The sequence below is a fragment of the Lactuca serriola genome, chromosome 4 (genome assembly GCF_051521515.1).
Source record: "Lactuca serriola cultivar US96UC23 chromosome 4, Lser_US96UC23_V15, whole genome shotgun sequence".
NCBI lineage: Eukaryota > Viridiplantae > Streptophyta > Magnoliopsida > Asterales > Asteraceae > Lactuca > Lactuca serriola.
In genome coordinates, this window is record NC_136411.1 from 4,006,274 (window position 1) to 4,013,903 (window position 7,630).

The following is a 7,630-nucleotide window of genomic DNA, read 5'->3' on the forward strand; positions in this document are numbered from 1 at the left end:
GGATCAAATGGTGAAACTGATGATATGTTGGAATTTGATGTTACTTTTGATTTAACACAAGACTCCACTTTATTAGACCTTGATGATGATTTTTTGTGTACGCGTCCGGATGGCGAGGGCATATTAGTTTAAATATTTTTTTTGCAGAATAATAAAGTTTTTGGTATGTTTTTATTTCAGATTTTGAATGTGATTAATTTTTTTCCAACTTCAACAAATAACAACATACTTAATTTAATTTGAATCTTGTTGAAACAGGTTGTGTTTTTGTGACATGGAATCAGATTCAGCTTCTGATCACGATGAGGACTCCAAAAAAAGAGGTCCGACAACAAAGACAAAAGCTAATAAAGTGAAGCTTGTAATAACTTACAATAAAAAAGGTGTCCCGGTTGGAAAGGAAGCCACAAAACTGTCTACTTTTGAGGGTTTGGTTGCAAGAACAATGGTTCCCATAACCTATGACTCGTGGCTGGAAGTTAGTGAGGAAGTAAGGGAAGGATTATGGCAATATGTTTTGGTAAATCTCTGTTTTCTTCCTGTTATTACCTTTGTTCAGATCTGTTTTTGTCCCTGTTTTTGTCCCTGTTCAGATTTGTTTTTGAACCAACCTTTTTTTATGTTTCAGGAAAAGTTTGTAGTTGACCCAAAGAGCCGGAAGCAAACTCTCCAATCCATCGGGAAGAAGTGGAGAAACTTCAAGCATTATCTATATGCCAAGTTCATTAAGAACCAAAGTAAAGATCCCAAGGCAAATCTATTCAAACCTCCGAAAGATTATCCGTTTATAAAGAAAGAAGATTGGAAAGTTTTTGTATCCCATAGAGTTACATAGAAGTGGGAGGTTTGTTAAACTTTTCTTATATGCATTTGTAGTTACAATTTTAATGTTTGTATTTATAATTTTAGTGTTTCTAATGCAGGAGAAAAGTATGAAAGCTAAAAATACTCGTGCACATCATAAATACAATCATCGTTTGAGCAGAAAAGGATATGCTGGACTCATTAATGACATTGTATGATTCCCACTGAATATTGATTATTTTATTTGTATATATTTATGTTAATTGATTTTGTTATTCTTGATAATTTAGATGCAAGAAACCGGCAAGACGGAAGAGGAGATTGATAGGACAGTGCTGTGGAAAAAAGCAAGAGAGTTGAAGACAGGAGGATACGATGCAGATGTGAAGACGATTGTTGATAAAATTGTAAGTTTCATTAATTCCCAAATATATAAAAAAAAAAATAACATTTGTCTCATTTTATTTTTCTAACATTTGTCCCATTTTATTTTACAGGATGAGCTTCAGAAATCGGGAAGTTGGAGAGGTTACATGTGGAACACATGATGTGCTTACAGAGGCCTTGGGTACTCAGGAACAACGTGGGCGTGTACGAGGGATGGGTAAATTTATAACGCCACAGCAATACTTTTATTTACCCAAGAATGTTAAGTATTACTTGGAGATTGAGAACGAGAGGGTGGATAAACGAATCAACAAACTTGAAGATGACTTGGAGAAACTAAAAAGAGGTGTACTTAATGTTTCTGAAGCTGCAAGTTGCCAAATAGGGGGCATCATTGAAGATTTTGAAAAACAACCATAGAATGAATCACTTGTAAGTCCTTGAAGACAATTATGAAAAATATATTTAAAGAATTTTCTTTTTCTACAAACTAACATACTATATTTTGCAGGATAATTCATGTCTTCTTGCGGTTGAATTTGCTGCAAATGTAGTTGCTAAAGGAACCATAATGAAAGCATCGGGTATTTTGAAATATATTTGCATTATTATTATTTATATATTTTCATTTTTTAGAAGATTGGATCTTAATTATTTTTTATGTTTATGTAACAGATGAAAACATTGAAGTTATGATTGAAACAATTTTGCAAGGAGAAGCTTTAGTACCCTTTCCACTTGAAGAGGAGTTCATTGTGAAGGTCAAAAATGCACTGGGACACATACTAAGCTGGCCAAGACACTTAGTTATTCGATGCTCTGACCTGGTAATACTATTTGAGCATATTTGCCCTTGGTTATCTTAATTTTTCTGATATTTGAGTGAGTTCTTTTTCAGCTTCAATTCAGTAAATGATTCCTGTTTCATTCTGCATTTTTTATTGCATTTGTAGGGAAAAGTGGTGGCGAAATCTGTGAAAAAGCATGCAACACCAGTGAAGAAAGCTGCAACACCAGTGAATGAAGATGTAACACCAGTGAAGGAAGATGCAACACCTCCAAAAGAAGAAATAGGAAGTAATAAGAAAGAAAATGGGACAGGAAAAATGGTTGATGGAGAAAAACAACCATGTGATATGGAAGAAGGGAATGATGTGGAAGAAGGGAATGATGTGGAAGAAGTGATTGGAATAGAAAAGAAGATTAAAAAGGAGAAACAAAATGTGACCGTGCAAAGAAGGTGGACCAGAGCACAGATTAAGACAAGGATAAGGATTGAGAACGGTAGTATTTTGAAAATGACTGCAATGATGGCTGATGGACAAGTTACAAAGGTTGATTCTATAAGAGTGCAGAGTGAGAACGATCTTTTTTGGTACGATAGTTACACGTACTTAACTTGGGATGATTTTGAAGCAGTTCTTACAATGGATGAGCTGCCCGGTGCTGTTATTGTGTCTTATATGATGTAAGTGCAAGAAATTTAATTTAAATAACAATGTGTCTTAAAAAAAATTTTGTTTAATGAATTTAGTGTTTGTATGATAACAGGGTGTTGTTTAACAAATTGAAGTATGGCTCCCCAGAAAGAGACCATGGAATTTGCTTTGTGAACCCGGCAGTAATCTCACCAAGTACGCGTAAAGGGAAATCTAAGAATATTGACGATGCAAGCAGAGGTTTAGCAGATCGGTTGTCTAAAAGAAAGGGCAATGACATCATCTTTATGCCCTACAATCCCGAGTATTGTTATTTGACATTTTATTTTTAAAATGACTGCAATTATGTTATTTGACATTTTTTGTGGTTTTTATAGAAGACATTGGGTATTGGGTGTACTAGACATGAAATCGGATACTTGCTGTTATCTTGATTCCTTGAGCTTTGGCAATTTCAATATGCAGTTGAAGCAAATTGTTGATTCATAAGTAATATAAATTATCAAAACACTTGATGTGAGTACAATAAACACATATTTTTTAATGTTTTTTTTATAGGGCAATGGTTCTGTACACTACACAAAGTGGATCCAACAAAAGGGTTAAACTAAATTGGGTTAATGTTACGGTCAGCAGTTAATTCCTTATTGAAATTGTAGTTTTAACTTTATTTTTTGGATCAATTGAAATGATCATTTTATATGTAATTGTGTAGTGTCCAGTTCAGCCCGGATCTACCGAATGTGGCTACTACATGCTAAGGTTCATGAAGGAGATAGTGGAAGAAGGAATTAAAGTGTTGGTCAAAGACAATGTAAGGATATAGCATTCTACTTTCATTACTATAATTTATGGCATCCTTACCGTTACAGAATATGTGCTTTCATTCATTTGAAAGTACAATGCTCTATTAAGAAAGAATAATTTACATTTTATGCTTAGTTGTTAAATATAGCAACTTACTGTTACAGAATATGTTAATATGCTATTTTTTATTAATAAAAACAATATGCAAATGTTTTCACAGATCGGGGATGGCAAAGCTGAGTACACAACTGCTGATATCGATGAGATACGTGAAGAATGGTCAACGTTTGTTACAGGCTTCATTTATCGATGATATGTATGGTCTTTTGACAATGTATCTGCAAAACAATGTTATGGTTAACAGTGAAATGCTAGGTATGGTCTTTTGACATGTGTAATGCTAGGTAGTCTTTTGAGACACATGTACAATTTTTTGCTAACTTTTAGTAATGTTACTTAAGGTAACATGTAGTTACAACTTAGGTAATTTAACATATATGTAAAGTTGTTTGACGTTTAGATGAAAATGAATGTTTTGGTATATTTGTCATTTATTATGTGTATTCACGTTGTAAATGTGTGTTGTAAATGCACGTCATAAAGGCGCGTAGTAAAAACGAGAGACAGGCGAATGAGCGTCGTCTTTCTTTATGACATGGCCTTCCTTGACACGCATTGCGTATCATAAGCGCGCGTCGTCTCTAGAAGACGCGCATTTGAGTGTCGTCTTTCTTTATGACATGGCCTTCCTTGACACACATTGCGTATCATAAGCGCGTGTCGTCTATATACGACGCGCATTTGAGCGTTATCTTCCTTTATGACATGGCCTTCCTTGACACGCATTGCGTATCATAAGCGCGTGTCGTCTCTAGACGACACACATTTGAGCGTCGTCTATCTTTATGACATGGCCTTCCTTGACGCGCATTGCATATCATAAGAGAGCGTCGTAAATGCGCGTCGTCTATAGACGACGCGCATTTGCGCGTTGTCTATATTTATGACATGGCCTTCCTTGACACGCATTTGCGCGTCGTCTGAGCCTTTTACGACGCGCAATGAGCGTCGTAAAAGGCCTTTTTTCTAGTAGTGAAAGATACATATATCACATAAGCATACATATGAACATATAAGGAAGCCATGGAAACCCTGCACGGTCTTACACCTAGTGCCACTAGAACCCCCACTTGGTCTTCACTAACTGCCATGGGAACCCCCACATGGTCTTACTGCCATGGGAACCCCCACATGGTCTTCCTGCCGTGGAACCCCCACACGGTCTTTACAATCAAGAGATGACATACAAACTACACAAACAAATATAATAGAATGCCATGGAAACCCTCCAAGGTCTTACATATAAGTGCCTCGAGAACCCCCAAGGTCTTTCATGCGAGTATCACAAATAACTAGCATATCACATATCCTATAACCAACTAATCATAACTCATAACAATAATGGGACGGCCTTGGTGCCTTAGACCCATTAGTATGGTGAGGAGACTTACCTCTCGTGAATGATGAATCGACAAGCTAAGATTAGATAAATCCCACGTGCTGCTCCAACTCAACAGCCTATAATCATCATGTAATTGACTTGTCATAATCCCGAATTACCATGATTACCCTTAAAGTCAACCCTTGTCAACCCTAGTCAAAGTCAAGGTCAGGAGTCCATGTTGAACTCAACTCGTCGAGTGCATCCAGTAACTCGTCGAGTTCCTCCCGATTCCGTTCCACTGAATCCTGAGTCAACTCACCGAGTCACCTAAGTGACTCGTCGAGTTCATCCAATGTCCAGAAAATCAAAAGCTCATTCAGAACAATACTCTAATCCTTCACTACGCTCATTCAGAAACTCAAAAATGAGTAAACCCTACCCCGACTCATCGATTCGACTAATGGACTCGACGAGTTCCTTCAATCCTTTTGTGTTCAATCCTTTTCAGTGGGATCTAAGGTCCCAAACTTCAGATCCAACTTCCCTTAGTGCAAATACCAGTTAAAGTTGCAAACTTTATGTCACACCCCAAAACCAAGAACGGCGGAAACATTCTGGGACGGAGGACGTCATGTATAGTATCACAACACAGTAAATGTAAATAAGCAAACAACATCATCCATTGCATTAAATATATAATTTTAATACAAGCGTGTTCTGTACAGTTATAGACACCAAAAATAAAATGTAAATCAAAATAATAAGATGAGTCTTGAATGCGCTCCATCTTCTCAAAAGCTGGCATCGGTACCTGTCTACTGATGACCTGAGAATACAAGTTATTTTGAAAGAGTTTATCAGCATTAAGCTGGTGAGTTCATAAGTATTTTAGTGTCGGTGTTTGCTATCCAAAAATGTTTGAATATGTCTCAAGTGTAAGTTTGTAAAATGTAAGTAAATGTTTGTAAGTGTTTGTACAAGTTTGAATCTCTCAGAAAAACCTATATTTTCTATTAAAGTAGCCTTCTACCAAGGCTTAACTGTTTTGTATGCTCTTTTGTTGTAAAAGTGTGTAATTTCCCAAGTGTAACTATCATTTAATAAAATATAGTTTGTATATTAATGCTTAAGTGAAATAATCACTAAAATATGTAATGGGTAAATCTTTGTAGTACTGTAGTGTTGTATTATAGGAACTACTGCTGTACTAACTACCTTAAACCGGATTTATATTAAGGTATTATGTGATAAATTGCACCATACTATAGACTGGTAACATCGACAACGTATAGTCGAAAAATAAGGTATGACGTTTGGTACCCGCAGACCTGCCGGTCCTGCTATAGCTAGCAGCAAGGTGTAGGATAGTCAATCCAGTATAGATCTATACACAAACTCACGCTCTCCCTTCAAGAGACTTTGGCTACAACTCGGGTCATGACAATTAAGGCATGCTCCCATACAGTGGATCACAATTGTTAACGTATTCTTGTATATGTAATGTAATGAACTGTTCTAGTATAGTTGTATATGTTCTCTTTCTAGTATAGTTGTGTATGTTCTCTTTCTAGTATAGTAGTATATGTTCTCATAGTAATGTAATGTATTGACTCATGAATAAACTGACTCATTGATCTAGAAATTGTAGTAGTATGATCCTGTGTTACCCCGATGGTAACTTACTGATGATGTACTGATAAGTATGAATAAAGGAGTAATTTTATGTCTATATATGTACATTTGATATATAATTAATATTGAAACGACCTTCGGAGGGCTACCCGAAATCCCACCAGACCACATCTCAAGCGCGAAAAGGAAATAGGGCGGATGGCCTTCCTAAGCCCTTTAAACATTGCTTATATATCTATACATATATGGGCATGCAATTTATAAGAAGTATAACAAAGTTTAATTAAAAGTATTTGATAAGTAAAAGAGTTTGTAAAACATTTTGAAGTAAAACAGTTTGATAAACAGTTTGAACAGTGATAAAATCATTGGTTTTCTAGTTATTAATCACATGTGATTAATGTAATCACATGTGATTGATGCAATAACTATAAGCATTTAACTTGTATCCCACCCATAAAGTATTTAAAAAATTTAAAAGTATTTCAAAGGTTAATTAAAGGGGTATGAACTCACTTGTGGTGAGTGGGTTGGATTATAGTGTCGGATACCGTGCTAGGTGCCAAACGGAGACTTGTTCACACGCACGAGCCTAGTTATCATATAATGAGCATATATATAACTAATTAGCCAAATAATAACTTAATGAAATAAGTTGGGACACTTAGGAACATGTAAACACTTTGTATAAGTGTTATAGGTCCTAATGGTTGCATCTAAGTTGCTATGGGACAAGGCTAAAGGGGTTTAATGTATCAAAGGGCCTTATATATGAGTTTACTACCCAATAAACCCCACACAAGGAGTTTACGGTCGTAAACCCTTGAGTTTACGGCCGTGAACTCCAATCTTGGTGGTAATGGGTGTTTTAAAGTGCTAAATGATTTCTAGAATTAGCCTAGCTTGGTGGTTTAATCCTTTGGGTAGTTTAGGGCATGGATAATACTCCTTTGAGGAGTTTACGGCCAAAAGACCATATCCCTTAGAGTTTACGGCCGTAAACTCTCATGGGATGGATGTTTTAATTCTTTCAAGTCCCAAACACAAGTAGAATACTTTCTAGGCATTTGTTTATGGTTATGGAGGACCCTAGGCACACTTTGGTGCCCTTATTTGG